The following is a 26,433-nucleotide window of genomic DNA, read 5'->3' on the forward strand; positions in this document are numbered from 1 at the left end:
CTAATGTCTGTAAGCACAGGCAGTTACAATACTCCTTTGTCCCCCTGCCTAGTGAGTTCAAGCAGTCATGTCATGTTCCTGTTCTTAGACTAAAGCTGCTGCCCAGGCACAGATAAGATACTATCCTGCTGCATTGCTGAAGCCCATAGGCAGCTGCAGCCAGGACACATTCCCATTTCCTTTCTGAACTTGGAGAACATGCTTCACCCCCATCACTTTCAAGAAACCTTGCTAAAGCCAGTGGTACACAAAATCCATGTAGGAAACATCACTTACTTACCTGGACCTACTGGCCAAGAGGGTTGGAATTCAGAACTACACAGGACTATAATACTGAAAAGATAGTTCTTGACAGGCCACTATCCTGAGGGCATTGCACAGAGAACAGACTGAAATGCTACCCAGTTTTCCTCTAAAAAAGGCCTACATACCTAGCATACAGCTTCAACCTGAGGGATAGGTTTCAAGTTTCCCACATATCTAGATGCTAAGGAGGTATTCCCTGGAAATGTAAGTAAGGAGGCACCATCTTGGCCTCACTGCAGGTCAACAAGACTTCTAGAAAAGAGCTTATACACTTCTCTCAGCCCCAAATTCTGAAACTGTTGTTCTGGGACACTTCCAGACCTTTTGGTCTAGGAACTAACAGGGATTATGATTGAAATTCCACAGTACTGGACATATTTACATACTTTAGAAGTTGCTGCTTCAGGGTCTGTCTTACAATCTATCTGAAACTATGTGGTAAATGAGATTCCTTCCCTTGTATCAGAGACAGATCTTGACACACTCTAGACATATCAAGAATAAATTTGGCAGTTTAGAAAGTCACAAAGATTTGAGAGTAACCAAAGCTAGGGCAAGGTTGAACAAGAAGGATCATGATCTAAACAAAGTCACTCTTCCAAGAATGAGAGAGAGAGCTGTTTCACCTGAAACATAAAAAACAAAACAGGGACACCTGAGTGGCTCTGCAGTTGAGCGTCTGCCGTTGGCTCAGGACGTGATCCTGAGGTCATGGGATCGAGTCCCACATTGGGCTCCCTACAGGGAGCCTGCTTCTCCCTTTGCCTGTGTCTCTACCTCTATCTTTATGTATCCCATGAATAAATAAATGAAATCCTAACACACACACACACACACACACACACAAAAAAAAAGAAAAAAACAGAGTCAACAAAATGAGGAAACAATTATGTTCCAAAAGAAAACATAAGGCAAAACCTCAGAAAAAGACCTTAATGATATGGAGATAAGTACTCTACCTGATAAGAAATTCCAAGTAATATCATAAGGATGCTTACTGAACTCTGAAAAATGAATGAAGACATCAAAAACATCAGTAAAGAAATATAAAATCTAAGAAAGTGTCAAAAAGAAGTCACAGAGCTGAAGAATACAATAACTGGAGTGAAAAAAATGCATGAGGAGGGCGTCAAATAAGAGGAGTTCAATGGCTGACTGAATGAAGTAGATTAATAAATCAGCAAACTGGTAGATGAACTAATAGAAGTCACCCAGATACAGCAACAAAAATGGAGAAAGCATTTTTTAAATGAAGATTAAAACAACAAAAATTACATTAATAAGTAAATAAATGAATAAATGATTAAAATGAAGATAACTTAAAGGACCTCTAGGGCAACATCAAGTGGAATGACATTCACATTATAGGGCTTCCAGAGGGAGAAGAGACAGATAAAGGAGCAAAAAAATTATTTGAAGAAATAATGGCTGAAAGCTTCTTTAACCTAGAGATGGAAACAGATATCCAGGTCCAGAAAGCCCAGAGATTTTGACATAAGATGAACCTAAAGAGAGCCACACCTAGACACATTATAATTAAAGTGTTAGAAGTTAAAGATAAAGAATCTTAAAAGTAGCAAGAGAAAAACAACTTATTACATACAATAGAAACCCCATGACTATTAGCAGATTTATGCACAGAAATTTTGCAAACCAGAATAAAATGGCATGGCATATTCAAAGTGTTGAAAGAAAAATGTCTGAGAATACACTACACAGCAAAATTATTATTCAGATTCGAATGAGAGATAAAGATTTTTCCAGACAAGTAAAAGCTAAAGGAGTTTATCACTACTAAACTGGCCTTACAAAAAATATAAGAAATGGCACAAATTAATAAGAAAACATAGAAAAGTAAAAATGTCATTGAAAAAAACAAATATATAGTAAAAGTAGATAATCACTTTTAAAGCTACTAAGATGATTAAAAGACAAAAGTAATAGTATTAGCTAAGACTACAATAATTAGTTAAGGGATACAAAAAAAAAAATATATATATATATATATATATGTAAAAAAAAAAAAGCATCCAAAACATAAAACATGGGGGGTAATGAAAGTGTAGTGTTTTGAAAGGTAAATGGAATTGCTATCAAATTAAAATAGAGTGCTATATACATACAATAAAAAATTTAACCAAAGCAAATACTTATAGTAAATACACAAAAGAAAATGAGAAAGGAATCTAAATATAATACTAAAGAAAGTCATCAAACTATAAGAGACAAGAGAAAGAGAAGAAGAAATGATCAGAGAAGAACTATAAGAAAACAGCCCAGAAAACAAACAACAAAGTGGTAATAAATACATACTTATCAATAATTGATTTAAATGGAAATGGAATAAATTCTTCAATCAAAAGACATAGAATGGCTAAATAGATTAAAAAAAAAAAAAAAACTGGCTGGTTCAGCTGTTGAGCATCTGCCTTCAGCTCAGGGCATGATCCCGGAGTCCCAGGAGCAAGTCCTGCATCAGGCTCCCTGCATGGAGCCTGGTTCTCCCTCTGCCTGCGTCTCTGCTTCTCTCTCTCTTTCTCTCTCTCAGCCTCTCATGAATAAATAAATTCTTTAAAAAAAAATAAAAAGACAATGGAAAAGATCAATGAAACTAAGAACTGGTTATTAGAAAAGATAAGCAAAATCAACAAACCTGTAGCTAAATTCACCAAGACAAAAAGAGAGTGCTCAAATAAATAAATTGAAATAAAACAGAAGTTACAACTGATACCACAGAAATACAAAGGATTGTAAGAGACTACTATGAGCAATCAGATGCCAACAAATAGACACCCTAGAAAAAAATGAATAAATTCTTAGGAATTTACAACCTTCTAAGACTGAATCATGAAGAAATATGCAATCTGAATAAACTGATTACAAGTAAGGACATTGAATCAGTATCCAAAACCTCTCAGCAAAAAGAAGTACAGGACCATAAAGCTTCCCTAATTAGTACTACCAAACATTCAAAGAAGATTTAATATCTATCCTTCTCAAACTTGTCCAAAAAACTGAAGAGAAAAGAAAGCTTCCAGACTGCCATTATGAGGCCAGCACTAGCCTGATATGAAAACCACAGAAGAATACCACAAAGGAAGAAAGTTACCTCCAATATTCCTGATAAACATAGATGTAAAAATCCTCACCAAAATATTAGTAAGTGATTTCAATAATACATAAAGAAGATTATACATAATTATTAGGTGGAATGCAAGGACAATTCAACATCTGCAAATAAATCATACTGATAAAACACATTAACAAAATGAAATGTAAAAATATATGATCATCTAAATAGATGCAGAAAAAGCATTTGAAAAATTCAATATACATTTATGATAAAAGAGAAAAAAACTCTCAACAAAGTGGGTATAGAGGAAACATAAACATAATAACGGTCATTTATGACAAATCCACAGCTAACATCATACTCAAAGGTGAAAAGCTGAAATATACAAAATCCGTTGCACTTGTATACATTAATGAACTATCAGAAAGAGAAATCAAGAAAATAATTCTATGTACAATTGTATCACAAAGAATAAAAGACCTTAGAATAAATTTAACAAAGGAAGGAAAAGACCTGTGTGCTAGAAACTATAAGACACTAATGAAAATGAAGACGACACAAATAAATAGAAAGATAGCCCATGCTGAGTTAGAAGAGTTAATACTGTTAAAATATCCATACTACCCAAAGCAATCTACAGATTCAATGCAATCCCCATCAAAATTCCAATGACATTTTTCACCGAAGTAGGATAAATAACTAAAATTAGTATGGGACCACCAAAGACCCCAAACAGCCATAGTAATCTTGAGAAGGGAAAAAAAAGCCAGAAATATCATGATCCTGATTTCAAAGTATATTATAAAGCTATAGTAACAAAACAGTGTGGCACTGGCATAAAAACAGATACATAGATCAATAGAACAGAAATAACAGCATATATTGTCATCCAATTGATGACAAAGGAGGCAATACACATTAGAAAAGGGATAGTCTCTTCAATCAGGGATGTTGGAAAACCTGGATAGCTACATGCAAAAGAATGAAACTGGATAAATATCTTACACTAAATACAAAACTTAAACAAATGGGATCACATGAAACTGTACTTCTGTACTGTGAAGGAAATTGTCAACAAAATGAAAAGGCAATCTACTAAATGGAAGAAGATATTTGTAAATCATATACCCAGGGACACCTGGATGGCTCAGTGGTTGAGCATCTGCTTTGGGCTCAGGTCATGAACCCAGGGTTCTGGGATCTAATCCTGCATCAGGCTCCTGGCAGGGAGCCTGGTTCTCCCTCTGCCTGTGTCTCTGTCTCTCTCTCTCTGTGTCTCTCATGAATAAATAAATAAAATTATTTAAAAAATAAACATAATATATCCAATAGGGGTTAATATCTAAAACTTAAATAACTCCTACAACTCAATAACAATAAAAAAACAATCTGATTAAAAAATGGACAGAGGGTCAGACTAGACATTTTTCCAAAGAATACATACAAATGGGTAACAGACACATGAAAAGAGGCTCAACACTACTCATCATCAGGAAATGTATACCGTATCACCTTACACCTGTCACAGTGGCTCTTATCAAAAAGGTAAGAAATAAGTGTTGGCAAGAATGTGGAGAAAAGGGAACACTGTGTGCCCTTTTTGGGGATATAAATTGGTATATTCTATGCACACTACAGAAACTATATGGTGTTTTCTCAAGAAATTTATTTATTTTTTTTTTTTAAGAAATTTAAATAGAGCTACTTTCTGATCCAGTAATTCCACTACTGGGTACCTATCTGAAAAATACAAAAGCACTGATTCAAAAGATATAGGTACCTCTATGTTCATTGCAACACTATTTATAACAGCCAAGATACAGAAACAACCCAAGTGTCCACTGATAAACAAATAAAGAAGGTGTGATATATATGATATATATGGGGGAAGTGCGTGAAGGAGATTAAGAAGAACAATGGGAATGTAAGGCACAGCACAGGAAATATAGTCAATATTATTGTAATAACTCTATGGTGACACATGGTAACTATTTTTATTGTGGTAACCATTTTGCAATGTGTAGAGATGTTGAATCATTATGTTATGGACCTGACACTAATATACTGTATGTCAATAATACCTCAATAAGTTAAAAAAAAAGAATCAGTAAAATATCCCGTATTTGGCATAATTGTATCTTGGGGCCTATATGTCTCTATAGCCAACTCACAGCCTTTGTGTACAAGACATATTTGTTAGTGAATGAATGGAAAGGAGAAATAGTATTTCTGTATCTTTTCTCATACTTATCTTTTCACTCAACTTGATTTATGATCTTATTTGCCTTGTCTCTCAAAATTTCATGTTGCATGGTGCTGGACCTACAGATATGATGACTTCTTATCCTAAGGTAAAGTGTGTATGAGGTCATCATTGGTAAATAATTTCAATCATGGAATATTTTTAAAAGACTTCTATAAAGACTGGTTTCTGGTAACTATAAAGAAAAAAGAAAGGAAGAAAGAAAAGGAGATAAAGATGAGGGAGAGAGAAGGGAAGGGGAGGAGAGGAAAGGGGAAGAGAATGGGAGGGGAAGGGAGGAGACAGGAAGAAAGGGGAGAGAGGGAAGGGGAATGAAAGGAAGGGAAGGAGAAGAAAGAAGAAAGAAAAGAAAGAAAGAAAGAAAGAAAGAAAGAAAGAAAGAAAGAAAGAAAGAAAGAAAGAAAAGAAAAGAAAAGAAAAAAGAAAAAAAGAAAAAAAGAAAAAAAGAAAAGAAAAGAAAGAAAAGAAAGGAAAAGAAAAGGAAAGAAAAGAAAAAAGAAAAGAAGGAAGGACAAAGAAAGGAGAGAGGAATGGAAGGAAGAAAAAAGAAAACAAAAAAAGGAGAAAGGAAAAGGAAGGAAGAAAAAATGGACATGAAAAAAACAACTTTAATGGAAGTTAACAGAATTTCCTGGCTCCCCACAAGCTATCCATTTGGTCTGTTGAACTATACCCAGTTCATCAGAATAACTTTATATTAGCATTTGAGTCATAGGATGCATATGCTCTGTCATTCCTTATGACAACCACAGTGACATGACTTCCTATTCTGTTATCTCAATGTATGAAAGACCATGAAATTGGTGGTAAAACAATGACAATGTCCTATTTGGATATTAGACCCATGAACCTTGCAGTGGGCTCTCCTAGGTTTCCAAAAATTTGACATGTAAGTCTATCTTACACAACACTTTTAAGTTGTGCAATAATTTCACATATATCTTATTTAACCTGTTCAACTTCTTTGTTAGCATTTTATGCTAGAATCTAGCAGGCCCTGAAACTCATCAGAGAATGAGGAAGAAGCAAATCTCCTTAATCTGTGATGTTCAAAAGTCCACCTTGCATACATTGTTTTTTTTGTTTTTTTTTTTTTTCTTCATTCTGTCATTCTCTCTCGTTTCTCTCCGTCCATCTACACATTTACTGAGTTTCTTCTATGAGCCTGGTCCTGCAATAAGCACTGCTCTTTCTAATGCTGAGCATCTCTGGGCAGTGTCTCCTGATTTCCTGAAACTACGTCCTCGGCATCACAGCACTCTTTTGGCTCAATAGCCCCAAACACTTTAATGTAAAGGAATAAGACTAAATAGCATGACAAATATTTATTGGCTAAGCTTTATCCCCATTGAATTTTATTTCTGTATCTCATCGCATCTTCTAGGTGGGCTGCAAATGGGAGAGAAAGCAGAGGCAGACTGGCTACATTATTCCCTCTAATGATTGTCTAATACTAATATTCAACACCTATTGTGAAAGAAAGATGGTTGATTATGCTGAATGTCATAATTTTTTTCAGAATGGGTATGTCACCTAGAGTAGTTAGAGAACACTGTAGTCCTCATTATGGTGGTGTGAACACAGGATCTTTTACAAATATTACTTCATGAATGTTGCCCCTCATATATTAGCCACTTAAGTGGCTTTCCATCAATTATTTCTAATTATATGTCCTTCCTTCCAATTAATAGAAGCTGACAATGATGTAGTCTTGTAACATGGAGTTTTATTGTCCTAGCATTTTTCACTCTTCGTTTTCACTTTTTCAATGAAAGTTTTCCATCTTTCCAATAATTAATCCTGTGTTAACAAGAATAGACCTCCAGAAAAAAATAATGAACCAGTGGAAAGGCTAGGTGCAAGGAGGACAGGAATCCTTTAGATTGCAAGGAACAGACAGTAAGTTTAAGTCTTTACTGGAAAGATACCGGGGTTCTCAAGATTGTGGAGAGAGTGGAGAAAAACATTGGAAAATAGTCAGAAAAAGACAGCAACAGAGGCTGTGATGTGGGAGGCTCAGTCATCAACACTTGGTTGGAATGGCCAGATCTCAACAAAGGGGCTTCCATTAACCTGCTGCCTCTTTGATCTTTAAGTCATTGTTTTGGGGCATTCCATTAGCTGACCCTCAACCAAGGGCTAGTGCCCTGGCTAACAGTAATGGATAGCAGGGAGGTTTCCAGTTCTAGAGTGAGAGGAAGAGCATTGCCTCCAATCTAATGGAGTAAGGGGTGGAAATGGTGACAATCCCTAAAAGAGGAAAAAAAAAAAGGTGAATGCTAACAAAAAGGACTATTTAGTAGAACTTAGTAAAACATGAATAATGTGAAGTGATAGTACACATAATTTATAACAAGCAACTAAAAGATACAGGTAGGAACCTGTGGAAGGTAGCAGAGATAAGAGGTTGCTAAGAGATGACAGAAGTCCAATTGCTAAGAGTCTCAGAGCTGGAGAGAACTGAAGAGAGCCTGCCATGCACGGTAGTAATTTTGTCGATGATTAGTTTGATGTTTGGGATGAAATAATTCAATGTTGCCATTAGATTATTTCAAAACATTGCTTAAGTCCAGTTTTGTGGCATTCTTTTTTGATATTTGTTTGTATTTTCCCACTCTATCAGGTTCTGCATGATGGAATGAACTCCCAGGGCCTCTCCTCACTTATTTGGTGCTGCTAATGCATCTGCGGTCTTCCTTCTTGAGTCTTCAAGAACTCCTTTAAAGCAGCAACTAAAGAAGATCTGTTGCTGGTAGTTAATAAAGTTCTGAGAGGATACATACATAATATGTTTGGGTTTACACACAAACGCAAAATTTAATCATTTTGATTAATTGACCATTTAGTAACTAGATATTAAACTATTACTTAAAATAAAACTCATAATTTCCAACTGCTATATTTTAATTGTAATTCCATTTATTTTATGGGAGCATTAAAAATGTTACCTCTTTTACAAACTTTTCTTTATTCCCTTAAATTGATATAATGTCTTCTTTTCCAACTTCTCATTTTTTTCCTAGTCTTTGTGTGTTTGCATTCAAGAAATATGTCTTATTTTGGTTTGTATATTTGCGTCTCTTTCTTTCTATGTGGCCTGTGAGCAACTTTTCAGAACCCTGCCTATCACCTCTCTAAACTAGAAAACAATGTCTAATACATGGACATTGTTTAGAAATTCATCAAAATCCATGGTGTCTAAGCATCAACCACCTACTAAAATGGCTAACAAATACTGGGCATTCATGGAAAATTAGCAAAGATTCAGCAGTTGAAATTAAAAGAGTAATTTGTACTATTAAGAAAATTATTTTGGCCTCTTAAATGACCAAAAGCATTTGACATACTCTAAAAAAAAAAAAAAAAATGGAGAAGTAGCAAACAGTCCTCTCCTACTCTGTTTTAGGGCATGTAAATTGTTACAACCACTTTGGAGGCAGATTTATCAAAATTTAATGCAATTATAAATATGTCTCTCCCTTCATCAGCAATTCCACTTCTAGGAATTCATTCTATAGAAATTCTGGTACCAGTACACAAAGATAAAAATATAAGGAGATTCACTAAGACATTGTTGGTGATGCCAAAAACTGGAAACAACCCAAACGTCCAGAAATAAAGTAATGGCTCAATGAATGTGACATATTCTCATAATAAATAAGATGCAGCTTTTAAAATAAATCGAATAGATCTCCATGTACTGATTTGGCAGGATGGCCAAAATATATTATAAAGTAAAAACACCACACCAACAGTATATATAACTCTATTAAATCTATCTATATGGATGAATGTGTAAAGGAAATATTCTGTAGACATATACAGAAAACTGAAACATAAATTGTCCTTGAGTTAAATATTAATTGGTCATATTTCTTTATTTACACATTTGTATTTTGCTAATCTTTTCAAATATATAATATTACCCTTATAATCAGAAAAAATTTAAAGACAAAAAATCATAGATTTTCTATTTGCACATGTAAAGTTATACACGTACAAAATTTAAAAAGCTTACATGTAAAGTGGAAAAATCAAATTGCAAGACAATGGGCACAGTGTGCTTCCAATTTAGTTAAAATAGGCTTATTTAGAAAAAAAGATTAGCAAGTTATAATAAAAACATAATAATTATTGCTGAAGGGATTTTGATGTTTATACTTTCCTGTATTTTAAAAAATTTCTATGACAGAGCTGTGCTGTTTTTATTACTGGGGAAGCAAACAATAGCACACCCGTTTATTAAAAAAATAGCTATTATTATGCATATTTTAGAAAGAGTTTGATTCTAATTTATTGTAATGATCTCATTGAAATTTTAGGGAAAATTTGAAGAAATCAACATACTTTTTAAATATCTTCTCATCAAATATTTATTTTAATCTATTCACAATATATCCAAAACTCTTTACATAAAACAAATCTCAATATAAGTATCAAATAATGAAGGTTAGCACACATGAATTTAGATTGCTGGTGTATGCTCAAGAAAACTGAAAATTATACTCAGCAATTTTACAAAGAAGTGCTTCTCATTTTTTTAATGGGGAAATGGAAGAGTAAGAAGGAAAGCGTATTGAAGATGATGGTGAAATGAATAAAGATGTTAGAAAATAAGTGTGTATATTCTATGCATATATAATGCACAAATACATAGCAATAACTATGTACCAATATTGTCCTAAGCACATTAAAATATTGAATTATCTCCTAACAATCCTAGGAGCAGCAATCACTAGAATCCCTGTCCTTTATAGATGAGGACACTGAGGCACAGATACATCCAGAAATTTCTCAAGATCAGGATATCCACTAAACACAAAGAAGTGTTAGTCAAGGAGTTGGGTAAAATTGGCTACTGCAGAGCTCCTCAAGTAACCTTGATGCTTCAGGCTACACAGGATCTACGCTGTGGGGTCCCTTAGGTCACCCACCTCATCCTTTTCAGTCCCATACTATGAGTTTAACTGGCAGATGCGAAGCTTTCGAATTTGTAAAAATTCTAAGATTCAACCACCTTGAGGCATAATCCTAGCATATCTTCCTTTATTTAATGCAGCATAAACATGGACTATCAAAGTGGATTAATATTTTAAAGCAGGAGAGAAAGGTTCTTGTCTCATGAGGACAAGAATGAATCTCACGGACAAAGGAGAGCGAGTGACATGATAGAGTTTTATTTGAAAAGCTCTCAGGAGTGAGAGGGGTCGTGACAGGTTGCCTACATGGGCCTCCATGTAGTCCTTTATGTGGGACTGAGCAGGGACCTCATGGCCTTAAGTTCTTGTGACTTCTTGGTTTGAGTAAGGACGAGGGATAACATTTTTTATGGCCTATTTCTTCTTTGGAGTCTGGTTGTTCTTTGTGGCCACAGTGTGACTGACATAGAAAGCCCCACTTCTGATGCCCAGGGCAGGGTGGTCTGGTTTGTTCCCTTACCTCTGGTTTGTTATACCTCAACATTTCTGGGATTTTTGGTGAGCCTGATTACATAGCATAGCCCCCCTGTGTGAGCCTCGTCACAGAGTCCACTACCTACCTCTCCCCACCTAGCCCCACTTGTCTCTTACTCAATTTCAAGCCCTGTTATTAATGGTCTGCACCCAAACCTGCCATGATCAGGAGACCAATATATATATATATATATATATATATATATATATATATATATATATATATATTTGTCCCTTTGTTCCTTTCTTTTCTAAATTATTGGACTGTGTCTTCCTCAATGTTTTTTTAGCACTACAATTTTTTTTGAGTTAGTCATTAGCTTGGGTAAGCCATTAAAACATTCATTAATACAATTTTCTTCTCATACACATTAAAGGTTTTGAAACAATATGTACAACATTTGAAGATGGAAAGACAAAAGAAATGATTTTCTAATGATAACATTTTTGTGACTATGGAATGTTTCTGTAGAAAATGGTCTTCCCACTGCTCCATAACACCTGCCACACAAACAAATCTTGATCATATTCTCCAGGAAATCTCACTGATTTATTTATTTATTTATTTTATTCCTAGCAGAGCTACAACATATTTGTTAAAAAAAAAAAAAAAAAAAAAAAAAAAAGTCTTTTGATGCAGGGGAAAAACTGTTGCTAATTTCTATTTATATGCAGGGACATCAATATGAACTTGTAGACTGAGACTGTATCTGCTTCTTCTTTCTCTCTGGAACCCCTACTTATCTATTCCTTCATCCCCAATCTCTGCAAAACACACATATTTTATAAACAGACTGTAGACTAAAACTACCTGATTTGAAATCTACTTTCCTCTCATCTTGGCTCTAGTATTAGGCAAGTTCTTTAACTTCTTTGTGTCTTCACTCTCAAAACTATAAAAAGGGAATAATAATAATAATAATCATATCAAAGGTGTTTGTGAAGCTTGAATAACTTAATGTAGATAAAGTACTTGGAAAAGGTCCTGACACATTAGAGGCATATTGTGCTTGGTCATCGTCATCATAAAGATTGAATCAAGCATCTTGTAGGTTACTGCAGTTCTATAGGACACTGATTGTTAATCATATATTTTGTTATAAAATTAATACATGTTCATTACTGAAAATGTCAGGAGATGCATAGAAACATAAAAAACAGGGCACCCCTGGTGGCCCAGCGGTTTGGCACCACCTTCAGCCGGGGGTGTGATCCTGGAGACCCAGGATCAAATCCCATGTCGGGCTCCCTGCATGGAGCCTGCTTCTCCCTCTGCCTGGGTCTCTGCTTCTCTCTCTCTTTCTCTCTCTCTCTCTGTCATGAATAAATAAATAAAATCTTTAAAGAAAAAGTAACATAAAAAACATAAAATTTCCCCTCTATTTCATAGACATCTAATGTCTCACTTTTTATATGTACATATTATATATGTTATATCCAAACATAAAAATGCATTTATTTTTTCTGATTATCAATCAATATAACTCAAAAAAGGCTTGGTTCAAGATTATGGACTGACTTCCAGCATCTACTTCCTTTCTTCGCATACCTTCCTATCTCCAAATTTCTTAATAGGGAAAAATATTTTTTAGATAATGTATTAATTAATTCATTTTAGAGAAAGAGCGAGTGGAGGTAGAGGGGGTAGGAGGAAAGGGAGAGAGAGAATCCCAAACTGACTTTTCACTGAGCTCAGAGCCTGATGTGACTGAATCTTATGACCCTGAGATCATGACTTGAGCTGAAATTGGGTTGGATGCTCAATTGACTGAGCCATTCAGGTGCCCGTGGAAAAATATTTTTTTTAAAAAAAGTCTAAAAAAACAAGCAATGATCCCAACCCTATTATGATGAGCTATTAATAGACATAATTAGACATAATTAGATGTAAAAAGGGTTATAAAGAAAGAGAGAAACCACAGCCCTCTAGATAGCATATACAGGAAAACTATTGAGAAGGAGGAAATACACCCAGAGAAACTAAATATGTGGAATCAACAAATACACCAGAGAAGATAGGTCCTGTACTAAAAAAATGAATCCTGTCTCTCCAGTCCTAATGCCATCATTAACAACCAAATAGCAGGCCACCCAGACATTTGACCCTAAGATCTGTATGGACATGTGAGTGAGAGAAAAGCTTAGGTAACCTATTTCATTATAAGTCTAGAGACAAATAGAAGAAAGTTCTGTGATGGAAGGAAGAAATACTTGAAGTCCTCCAAAATCAACGGACAGTCATTTCAAAATCTGGGGGACTGTAACTCTGGGAGATAGTATGGAGGTTCCTCAAGAAGTTAAAAATAGACTAACCTAGGACCCAGCAATAGCACTACTAGGTATTATCCCAAAGATACAAATGTAATGATCCGAAAGGGCATATGTACCCCTAGGTACTTATGATTTAAAACTAAAAACCCCAGGACTAATTAAAGTTAAGTTAAAACAGAAGAACAATGGGCAGCCCCGGTGGCTCAGCGGTTTAGTACCACCTTCGGCCCGGGGTGTGACCCTGAAGACCCGGGCTGGAGCCTGCTTCTCCCTCTGCCTGTGCCTCTGCCTCTCTCCGTGTGTCTGTCGTGAATAAATAAATAAAATCTTTAAAAAAAAAAAAAAAAACAGAAGAATAAAATAAAAGCATTTACATCAAGAATGCAATAAGATTATCTCTTTCCAAATATATATCTCTGAAATAATTATTTAGGACCCACTGCAGCAAAGTGAAATAATATATAAAAAAGGGAAACGTGTAAAGCTCAAGAAGCAAAACACAGAAGTCTAATAAAGCACCAAATGATTTCAACATTTACAACAAAAGATATCATGAACAACCTGTCTCTATCACAGATTAGGTAAATATATTGGACATAAATAAAAACTTAATAAACTTACTATATAAAAAGTTTCTTAAAGTAACAAAAGACAACCCAATAGATGTATTTTTAAACAGTTAATACAGCAATTAGGAAGAAATGCATATGACTATAAATTAGTGAATATATGTTAAAACTCAATAGTAACTGGGCAATGCAAACAAAAACATTATTTCATATTATTCCATGAAAATGGAAAAATCATACATGTGAGAGCATCCAAGGTGGATGAAAAACAATATGGTGGGAGCAAAACTACTTAATATTCTCAAAGATATCCACCAATATTCAAAATACACATGTCCCGGGGCAGCTGGGTGGCTCAGCGGTTTAGTGAGCCGGGGGTGACCCCGGGGTCCTGGGATCGAGCCCCACGTCGGGCTTCCTGCAGGGAGCCTGCTTCTCCCTCTGCCTTTGTCTCTGCCTCTCTCTCTCTCTGTGTCTCTCATGAATAAATAAATAAAATATTAAAAATAATTAAAACACATGTCCCTCAATCCAGGAACTACAGTTCTATGTGTTCACCCTGAGATATACATGTATATACGAGGATATTAAGTTCTGCACTAATTTCAATAACCAGGTATTGGATGCCACCTAAGCATCTAAAAAGCTAAATTTAAGTATTTAACAAGTTAAATTCATGATATTTCATTATTACAATAGAAGGATTCACATAAATTAGATCTGTATGTACTAAAATAGAAATATCTTAAAAATGTCATGGAGTGAATAAAAGGAATTTGGAACCAAATATCTACTTTACATCATGTAAAACAAACAAACAAACAAAAACTTATAGTTTTATTTTTTTTTATTTTTATTTTTTTTATTTATTTATGATAGTCACAGAGAGAGAGAGAGAGGCAGAGACACAGGCAGAGGGAGAAGCAGGCTCCATGCACCGGGAGCCCGGGTCTCCAGGATCGCGCCCTGGGCCAAAGGCAGGCGCCAAACCGCTGCGCCACCCAGGGATCCCAAAAACTTATAGTTTTAAATGTATACTTAGATATGATCAACTAGTGATTCAGATCAATTTCTTGCAACAGGAAATAGTAGTAAGATTTGCATAAGCAATATAAGGATTTTTATTCTAATTGAGAGAAATTCAGATAGAAACCATTCAGTATTAGGACAATATTAGCAAGAATTCAGCACTTTTTAGGTTGTTGGGGTTTTTTGTTTTGTTTTTTGTTTTTTTTTTTTTCTCTTATGTGGATCTTGTCATCCATTGTGCTTCCAAGACAGGCTGCTGCTGCCTCGATTCCCCCCAAGCACCTCAACAGAACTCTAGACAGGAAATAGGGAAAGATAACAAATAGGTGAAGGGGAGTATGCCCCTGGATGTGTCCTACTTTAAGAAGTTTCCCAAAGCCCAACCAACATATTGATTTCTGCTCCATTTTATTAACCAGAGGACATAACACCTCTGTCTGCAAAGAAGCTGAAGGAAATATTTTTTTCTCTATCTTGAGAGATTGAAAAATGGATAGATAACCTGCAGTCTCTCCAGGTTTTAAATTGTATATAAGAAAACAAGTAGAAAATAAAGGGCTGGGCAGTCCTAACAATTAACATCAGTTGCATGTGGGAAAATACTGGGGTTAGAAGTCAGGAGGACAATGGTAAGTGTCAAGACATCAAGAAAAAGTACTTTGTTTTTACTCTGCATTTTGTCGCTGAAAAACTTTGCAAAAAGAATTGATTTTTATATTGCTAGTACAAAACAAATAAAAATAAACAATTACTCATATCGTAGACATTTTGAAGGCTACAGAAAAAATCGATAAAGGTAATTAAAATCACCCAAAACTCCACTGCATTTCGATAGTTGTATGTATAAACTTAACATTGTAAACATGTGCACACACAGATAATGTATATGCTGGATTGGATTCGTTAAAAATAAATACAGAAATGGCATAGGCTTTAGAAAGAACATGATACACAAAGGTTCTTGATAGCAGGTAAGAAATTGCCTTCCTTGGCAATTTTTCTTAATTAAAAAAAAACACTCTCTATTTTCAACTCTTTTTAAAGATATAGAGATGTATCATTCAAGTCTTTTGAAAAAATAATAATCATTATGTTACTTTAAGCAATTTTGCTTTGAAAGATGTGTTGGTTTGGTAATTTCATATATAATTCCTCACTTGTGTAAATAGGTAAATAATTTTAGTTAATAAATAATATGTGATTACCTTAAATATTCGATTAAGTGAAATCTCATGCTATCAGATGCATGTCACTTTTTTTTTTAAGATTTTATTTATTTATTCATGAGAGACACACACACAAAGAGAGGCAGAGACACAGGCAGAGGGAGAAGCAGGCTCCTTGATCCCAGATCCCGGGATCACACCCTGAGCAGAAGGCAGACACTCAACCGCTGAGCCACCCAGGCATCCCACCACTTGTTTTTGTTTTTGTTTTAATTTTAAAGCTTAATTTTATAATATCAACTGCAAGGGTTTGTGGAAGAAATTTTAACACAGGTTGTCATAAACAGTTGTGGTCATCTTAAAGTACATTGTTCGTCCCAACACTGGGGTATTTTTCTCAACTTTGGTCTCTAAGCTTGGGACCAGTATAAACGGATAGATGGTGTTATGATTAAAGTATAGCAAGGTATTGGAATCACTTGTAGCCTATTCTTTCTTCCTTCCTACACTTGTTCTTTTAAAACTATCTGTTAATGATTTATTTACATTTTTCTGTCTCTTAGGTTAGTTCTTTAGACTTCTAAATATTTCATTTGAATAAGAGATGTGAATGTCTGAAAACAGAATTGGAAAGATGCACTAAAATTCTGTCCTATTTTCATCTGTCATCATACCCATCCTCATCACCCACTCCAAGCCTCAATAAATAACAAATGGACTGCAAGAGCTTAGCCCAAGAATTGTATTTCTACTATTAACCTAAGAGGTGAGGATTAACTTAAAGCCAAGATAGTTTGGAGAGATCATGTATCTGGGCAATTTTTTGTCTGCCCATGTGTGGATGGATGATCCTGGTAGGAAACGGTTATCAAGGAATAGGTATGAATAATAACTATGATCTGTTCTTGGCAGGATAGAACAGACTGGGCAGCTGGTACATGTTTGATTGATATGTTAATTAACCTTAAGTTTAATTATACATTTTAGTTTTTTGATTTTTCAGGTAGGAGGCATGTGTGTGTATTTATCTGGGTCTGTCGACTGTTTATATGGAAAAGACATGGAAACCTAAGCCATTTCTTTCTATTGTAGTCATTAAAACAAAACAAAACCAAAAAAGTAGCCCTAGCAATGCAATGGGCTTGGAAAATATTTACCACATATTTATACACCATAGAGAATGTTATCTATATTTGCATGTGATTATCCTAAATTTAACAAATATTTTATTTCACATAACTACATTTAATCAGTATACATAGAAACAGTAAAGAAAATAGGCTCTGACCCTGATTCTTGACCGTCACTATTGTCTCAATTCTTGATTTTAATAATGGGATTATTATTGTTCTGTGAGATACAATGTTCTTACAAGGACATTTACAAGTGTTATGAGGAAAATTTTAACTGCTTTAAAAGTTGAAAGCATAAAATTCTTGACAAGAAATAAATATGTGTATTTTAATTAATTATCGATAAATCATGTTTTCATCAGTGTTCCATATTTTGAGTAGTTTGGAAGATTAAAAAATATGATCTTTATCCTTCTTTGATTATTGTCTCATTCACAATTTTTAAATTATACCCAATAATTTCATGATCCAATAAAACACTACCAAAAGTGATTCACTTTTTATCTTTTAAATTCAGATGGCGTCTTCAATTTCTACTGTAAATGTTCAGTTAATGCTTTTATCTCACAGGTGAGAAAGTGACATACTTTGCCAATACTATATTTTTAACATGAGTTCAGTTACATCAATAGTATTATAATTAATGATTACATCATGCTTTAGAAGGGAAGTACAGAGAAGGTTGGTATTAACATGCACGGCACACCATTGTGATATCAATACTCATTTTACTGTTCAGATTTTTTTTAAGCTAATAGCTGTCAAAAATACCCATTATAGGCTAGTCTATAATTTGTAGAAGTCAAGTAATACATTTTTTCTGAAGGTATAATGGATGCTCCATGGAGCAATTATTTTAGAAAGACAACTTCATCTCAGCTGTCTCGTGCCAGCAGAACTATTTAAGAGCCTGAGATGCATAATTCAGCATGGAAGGGCTGTCAGAGTTGAGAATACCTTTAAATTATAAAAACTTAGCACCACGAGTCAGTTATAATTATAATGGAAATGTAGTTTTCTGTCATTTTATCATGGCAAACATCTCTCAAGAAGCAATTTCGCGTGTTAAAATATTTTGGCAAAGTGACTTTTGATTCCAAGGGGATACAGATTATCTGGTTTTATACCTGAATATTTTTCTTACAAATTGAGTTTAACAGCCTGTACTGCTAAAGATGGCAAACATAAGAGTATTATTAAAATCCCATTGGAAAATCTCAGGGAGACCATAGGCTATAGTAACTCACCAAGGCAGGTCCGGTTATGCACAAAAATATATTATTTTAATAGCAAAATATGACAGGCAGTTCTTCATCTGACATCCAATTATTTTACATAGCAAATATCTGAATATAAAAACCGTTGCCATTTTAGACCGAGTCCCTTTCCCTAGCAAGTATTTTCATGATTAAAAATTAAAGAAGCGATACTTCAAGATCTTCCTGGATTCTTAAGTTCATTGCTTTTGATGACTTACCCAAATTTTCTACTCTCCAGGTGGTAGCTCTTGTCTTTTTCCTGTTCTACAAAGCTTTTACTACACTGGAAGAGTAAAAAGAAATAAGGGTGCCTTCCACAGTTTGGCTATCGTGGCCATTGCTGCTAGAAACATCGGGGTGCAGGTGTCCCAGCGTTTCACTGCATTTGTATCTTTGGGGTAAATCCCCAACAGTGCAATTGCTGGGTCGTAGGGCAGGTATATTTTTAACTGTTTGAGGAACCTCCACACAGTTTTCCACAGTGGCTGCACCAGTTCACATTCCCACCAACAGTGTAAGAGGGTTCCCTTTTCTCCACATCCTCTCCAACATTTGTTGTTTCCTGCCTTGTTAATTTTTCCCATTCTCACTGGTGTGAGGTGGTATCTCATTGTGGTTTTGATTTGTATTTCCCTGATGGCAAGTGTGGAAGGAGCCTCGGTGTCCAACGAAAGATGAATGGATAAAGAAGATGTGGTTTATGTATACAATGGAATATTACTCAGCTATTAGAAATGACAAATACCCACCATTTGCTTCAACGTGGATGGAACTGGAGGGTATTATGCTGAGTGAAGTAAGCCAGTCGGAGAAGGACAAACATTATATGTTCTCATTCATTTGGGGAATATAAATAATAGTGAAAGGGAAAATAAGGGAAGGGAGAAGAAATGTGTGGGAAATATCAGAAAGGGAGACAGAACATAAAGACTGCTAACTCTGGGAAACGAACTAGGGGTGGTAGAAGGGGAGGAGGGCGGGGGGTGGGAGTGAATGGGTGACGGGCACTGGGTGTTATTCTGTATGTTAGTAAATTGAACACCAATAAAAAAAAAAAAAAAGAAAAAAAAAAAAAGAAATAAGGGTGTGTGTCTGTGTGTGCGCATGTGTGTGTTGAAAATAAGCCACAAAAGAAGAGCACAGTATCACAAACTTCAAGCCTTCCTGGAACATTCAAAATGAAATGTTTACATGAGCCCAGAGTCCACAGTTCTATTCTACTATCTGCAACAACAGGGGTTATGCTGAGCACTCAATTTTGCAAACTGCCCTTAAAAATACTTCTCTAGGACAGTGAGTATATTTAGGAACTTTGTTAGCATTTTTCTCATATTGGCTGTGACAGTAAATGATTATTCTTTTTTTCTAAATAGTTTGGATGAACTTTAGATGCTTGGTTCATTTCCAGAAATGAGCCGGCTGATATATTTATTGAGTCTCTGGTACATATATCACCTTTTCACTTCTGTGTTTCAACCAATATGAAGATAATTTTACATTACTATTCAAAATATTGGATTTGTTCATTTTTAATAAAACTGAGTTTAGCCAGAACTAAATCCAATTAAAATAGGTTGAGGAAAATGAGAAAAAAAAATGCAAACTTGATTGTGTTTCAGGTCAGCACATGTTTTTTAAGTGCATTATATGTCTAAGGTATTTTTCTAGCCACTAGGGATATATCTATTAAAAACAAAGACATGGGCATCTGAGTGGCTCAGTGGTTGAGCATCTGCCTTTGGCTCAGGTCATGAACCAGGGGTCCTGGGATCGAGTCCCACGTCGGCTCCCTGCAAGGAGCCTGCTTCTCCCTCTGCATGTGTCTCTGCCTCTCTCTCTTTCTGTGTCTCTCATGAATAAATAAAATCATTAAATAAATAAATACATACATACATACATAAAAAGACAAAAAGTCTTTTGATCAGGTGGTTCATATTATCATTTAAAGGAGAAATAGAAAATTCAGTTGGGTAAAATCCCTGTTTCAGTTGGGTAACCTTAACTTAGATTATTTTATCATAAAACTTCAATATTTTCTAGAAACGAACATATAATTCAATAGAACTGGAGAGTTTTACTAACGTTCTTGAATTTTAAGAGTTATAAGAATATAATTACCCTGATATCTATGAAATCCTGAAAATAAGGGTAAAATGCATATCTGAAAGGAAGCAAGAAAGGAAGAGAGAGAGATGTATTGTGTACTTACTTTATGCTAGTTGCTTTAACTTTTATTCCATCCTTGAATCCACATAATAACATTAGGAGTGCAGTCTCCATTCTTCAGATAAAAACTAAGAATCATAGAGTAACATTCTCAGTAATTTGTAGGATTAAAAAAAAAGTAATTAAATCTAGGTATTTTAAATATATAAATAATAAATAAATAAATAAATAAATAAATAAATAAATCCAGGTATTTCTATTCTCCAACTTCTACCAAATTATTTTTAGGAAATCACAGATCAAACAACCTGAAACGCTATTTAGAAATACATTAACTCATTTCTTTATCTCTGGAAAGAATCCATTCTTCCTAAGCAAGATGAATTCTCCAAGAGAACACTTTATATAAAATATTGCAATATTATTTTTTTTTTACATCCGGTACATATACTTCTCAATTTTGTGTTGAATGTTTGCTTAAACGCGTGCAGGTGCATACACACACACACACACACACACACACTTACTGAAAAGCCTATCATCAAGGATTCAAGTTAATTTCGGAATGCCAAATCTTTCCCCTTGCCCCCTACTTTGCCTATCATCATTCAAGTTAATATATACTTGCAATTAGTAACTGAAAAATTTCCGTATTAAGTTATAGAAAAAAGGTATAAGTGATGCATTCTTCTTGCCCAGTATGATACAGTTTTATAGATATTGTAATGCACTGATTTCTTGATTATTACCAGAATTAAATGTATTTTGCTGAAAAATTGAGTGTAGTTATGGTATTATATTATTGTATCATGGAGGTAATCATTATCAGAAAATAAAGAATAATGCATTATAGTAATGCACTACACACATGATTACTTCTCTGTAATTCTGTATAATGCTTAAATTAATTCCAAGCAACTTCCTAATTTTATTTCACTACAACCAGATCACAAGTCACAGGGAAGTAGAATATAAAACTTAACCAATATTTTATTTGATTCATTTTGACTGAATCATGAACTACTATAAAGCATGAAATTTCTGAAAACGTTAATTGCTTGAGAAGGAAACTTAATAGTTTGTCTTTGATGGTCACTGTGAATAAATGAATGGAATTCACAACTGACAGTAATATGGAAAGTTCTATTTATAGGTAGTGAGGTGGAAGAAAATCTTTTTTAAAAAATAAGGAAAAAGGAGGCAGAAGGAAAAAAAATGGAGAGAGGGCAATAAAGAGAGGGGGACAAAAAAGAAGTAAGGAGTTAAAGAAATTTAGGGGGGATAGACATGAGGCAAGAAGGGAGAAAATGTGTGTGTTCAGCAGACTGGAAAACTAAATAGGCAAAGTTCTCAGTTTTGCTTTTATATTTACCTTTTTTTGTATTCTTCTGTAATATAACAGTTCAAATGGAGACTTAAAATTAATGCTATAAATACAGCCTTTTAATACAATGTTACATTGTGCAGAATAGCATATTAGGTCTTTCTAATGAGTCAACAAAATTTCTACATTGCCCTCTAATACTCTAAAATTAAGAAATTTAATAATAATTAATAATAAATATATGCATTTTAATAGAGGGAGAGTTAGTTGTACAACGTTTATGATCCAGGCTTTGTATTTAGCTCAAACTGCGAGGTAGGGTGTTTGTGCTGTAGGATCCTATCAACGATACTCTTCCTTTAGAAGATGCGGGGGCATTTTGAAGTGGAGGCATAACTAGAGACAGCCTTCCCAGCTTTTGATCCAAGCAGAGGATCTTGCTTCAATTTGCTAATGTAACCTTCTCCATTTCTCTCTCTTTTTCTCTCCATCTCTCCCTCTCTTGATCTCTCTCTCCTTTCTCTGATGTAAAGATCATTAAAATAAAGTTCAACTTTTTAATTCAGAAGAATTAGGTATCCTCATTTATGATTCTATTTCTGAAGTTATTAAGTATAGAGGTGAATACATTTTTGTATCTTGCTTTGTGAAACTCATCTCTAAAACGATTTCATTTATTAGAGAGAGAGGAAGAGAGAGAGATTGAGTGAAAAGGAGAGGGAGAGATAATCTGAAAGAGACTCCACACTGAGCACAGAGCCCAACGCGGGGCTGGATCCCACAACAACATCACAACCTGAACCAAAATCAAGAGTTGGACACTTAACTGACTGAGCCATCCATGCACCCCTGCAATTCATTTTAATGTTATAACTAGGTGGTTACATTAACCATAAAACATGTTTCACCACAGTTTATTTAGTATTGTAGATGCCATATATTGGAAGTTTTGGAATAGCAAATGATAAAAATAGCAAAGACAGCAAAGACATATTATTGGTATGATGAGAGACTGGTATCTAAATCGTAGGAAATTCAGAGGCTAAAATGGTAGAAACTACCTGAGTGGTACCTTATTTGGGGTGTTCCACTACATATCAGAAAGCACTGCCCTCTTATATGATTATCATTATAATCTACTGTACTTTTCTGTTTAAATAATTTAGGCACTTTCAAAGTTTCTATCTTCACAAGAGTATTTTTGAATTTTTTGAAGTGCCAAATAGTATATGTTCAAGTAGAAAACTTGCAAAACATACAAAACAAAAGCACAAAGGCAAGTATCCCCAAGTCACTTCATATCCCACTAATCTCCTCCTCAATGCATTATATACAGTCTTCTAATTGATTTTCTCCATGCAAGTATTATGTATGGAAATGGATTATGTTTCTATCTATCTGTATGTTCCTTACATATCTCAGAGGATTTTAAACTGGAATTTTGAAGTACATGGAGAAAAATCATGAAAATAAAATCATACTTAATATCAGCATTTGAATAGATGCCAAGAAACAGAAATAGCATTTTACTGTTAAGTGGCAAACACTGAGAGAAATCAACTCCCAAAACATGTTCAAAGAATAGTGTGAAAATGGGATCCAATGGGGATGAGGAAGGGAGTGAAGGTCGGAGAGAAGAGAGAAGATGGCAACATGTATAAAGCTCGGACTCTTAGTTTACCACTTTTTTTTTAACGGTGTCTGATCTAAAGACACCATTCTGTAAAGGAAGTGGCTGAGGATTCTCTGTTGTACTTTGCTTTCCATCCCAGTGTGTTCCTGGACTTCGTAGCATGATGCTTAGAATTTTCTCTCCTCCCAAGTTCCATTTCTTTGCTTCTCCCCGTACACATCCACTTCGTAACTCTACATAACTTTTTAATATGAATGTACCGCAAACTATAAATATCTAACTCCTTTGTAGCCTGAGGACTGGTAAAACAGTTATGGGGGCTGTACTAAGGGAACAGACCCATCTAAAGAGAACTCTGTGCCAGTCGAATGTCCTAAAATCAGCAGTTTTAACCTGAGTTTCATTTTATTAGGCTGTGTTACAGCCAGATCCCATCATAGCCAGGTCCAGCCTTTCCCTTTCTTCCTCTTTTCAGGGAGTCTTTATGATCTAAAAAAATGTCTTGGTCCAATATTCGTGAATTCTATTAGTGGAGGCATTCTTGCACTTACGTCAAGTTATACTGCATATAAATGGAGGATAAAAGGATTACCAGATTATAAATCAAATGAGAGTTTCTGGCAATATAAATCTCAGCTATGTCAGGCTCTTGTGTTAATGGAATTGTAGAATTCCATTGGCCAGTAGGAATTTAAATTCTGTGTTAGAGACCTCACTAATTTTTCACAGGACTTCCTCAGTAAAATATCAAAAAAATAAAGTGGGACGTTTGCAAGCAAATTTGTATCAGGTCTTTAAATTGTTTTTTAAGTTAGTGCCAAAAATATTATCGGCATTTGAAAAGGTATGATAATACCTATATTATACAATTCTAAAGCTGTCTGCCTTAGAACTTATTTAGCACTTAATCACTCAAATAAATGCATTCAAATTGTGTTAAATGCCAACTAGATAGTATATTTAACATTGAGATAGATGAATGTGATTTGACCAATGGATTGCAATCCAATAAGATGGTGTCTGGCTCAGTCAAATGAAAGAACTACTTATGTTCAAGCTAATCAACCAGCTCAGTCAGATAACTATGGTAAAATTTGTGTTTGTGATTATCCCGTTTTTATATACATATAACTGCAGAATTAACTAATTGTTAGAATTAACATGGTTTAAATAGCTGTGTTTGGTCAAGTGGTATATATTTATCTCTAAATATGTATCTAGTATCGATGGACATGGTAGTATTAACTGGGTTCATTAAAATTCATATTTAATATGTGGTGGTTATATATAAGAATGAATTTTTAGGTGGTGAAAACCTTCTTTTCATGCAGTAACTTTCAAATATTAGTTTTTCTTCACAGCCTGGGTATATTCTAATATATTGAATTTTAATTCCTTTTTGAGACTAATATTTGTTGAGCATCATAAATGGGCACAGAAATGTGCTAGGTGTGGAGTTATGAAGCATAATAAGGTATTGGATCTGCCTACCTATGCAAATAGGAGAGCAGATTATTAAGGTCACCTTTAATAGGCTTTAAAGGAATTATTCTTCCCATGTAAGAAGTGATGATCAAAAATGATGTCTCTTCTACTCGATATTTTATCCAAATTTCCTGAAGATTAAGCGTATGACAACCTCTGTCAATTTGCACATGATCATTGCATGATATCATTCAATTTTATTTGTCTTAATGTACTTCCGTCTTTATTTTTCCCTATGATTCTTGACGCTAGACAAAATGTAGGGGTACCATATCATATGTCTGACCCAGATCCTCTAGTGCTTAAGAACAGGGCCATAAATGTGAAAAATTCATTAGAGGAGAAAATAGATCTCAAAATAAAAACTTTACTGACTCCTTTCTTCACAGTATCTGTTTAAAATATTTTTAAGACTCTGTTTAAAAATGCTTTTTTTTAAATTTGGGCAGAAAACATTCAATACTTTAGGTTCCACGATGAGTTGTGGATATAAAATGCTCTAAAAGAAGAGACTGCCCTTGACTTAGTGCTCTTCTACATTATCTCAAGTTCCAAAGCACTGTTCCTCAAAAACGGATGCTTGAAGTCAGTTACCATAGTTTAAAAATATTTTCAATGCATTGAGAAGTACAGATTGTACTTTAGCAGACTTTAAATGAGACTCCTGACATGGACCTTTAAGAATACACCAGACATTGTACATGGAGAAAAAGAAGTGCGAACCAAGGAAAAAGAATAGGCAACATCATGGAGGTAGGTGCCAAATTATGGAGAATTGTGATATCTGAAGGAGTCATCATGTGGATGGAACAGGAAGGGACATGTTGCAATTTATATTTCACAGAGCTGTCTCTGGAAACAATATAAAATGGAAAACTGAGGAACTTGACTCAGAGCAATTGAGCAATTACTGCAAGAATTCATGTAAAAGATGATAGAGTCTGACAGCTGGAGTGAGCATGGAAAAGAGTTTTTTTTTTTTTTTTTTTTTAGAGTCAGTTCTAAAGAGGAACGGAAAGACGGAAAGTGATGCTTTCATTATGGCTCTATGCTATCACCTGTTGCTGTGGGAATGTACTTGGCATAGGATTTAACTGAGGTCAATATCCTGATGGTAGTGCTTATTAAATATATAACTTTGGACAAGTTATTTAGTCTTAAGTTTTGGTTTCATTATCAAAAATGTGAAGAAGACAGTAATAAATTCCTAATTCATAGAGTTTGGGAACATGCAGAGACTCCACAAATGGTAGCTTTTATTTATTTATTTATTTTTTAATTTTTATTTATTTATGATAGTCAC

At 34.5% G+C, this 26,433-nt stretch overlaps 1 long non-coding RNA gene across 11 annotated transcripts in view; it reads right to left on the minus strand.

Annotated features, from left to right (window-relative positions):
- LOC144291824 (uncharacterized) overlaps positions 1-26,433 on the minus strand; it is a 323,842-nt gene that overhangs the window by 167,152 nt on the left and 130,257 nt on the right. For 5 of the 11 annotated variants that reach the window (XR_013359381.1, XR_013359383.1, XR_013359382.1 and 2 more), the window contains exons 4-5: positions 20,732-20,816; positions 18,741-18,805 (exon numbers count right to left, since the gene is read on the minus strand). This is a non-coding gene — a long non-coding RNA (uncharacterized LOC144291824). Of the gene's footprint in view, positions 1-15,108; positions 15,259-18,569; positions 18,806-20,731; positions 20,817-26,433 lie in introns of those variants that run through there. The other 6 variants (XR_013359390.1, XR_013359389.1, XR_013359388.1 and 3 more) reach the window with 3 other exon arrangements.

Source organism: Canis aureus, chromosome 20, assembly GCF_053574225.1.
Source record: "Canis aureus isolate CA01 chromosome 20, VMU_Caureus_v.1.0, whole genome shotgun sequence".
Classification (NCBI taxonomy): domain Eukaryota; kingdom Metazoa; phylum Chordata; class Mammalia; order Carnivora; family Canidae; genus Canis; species Canis aureus.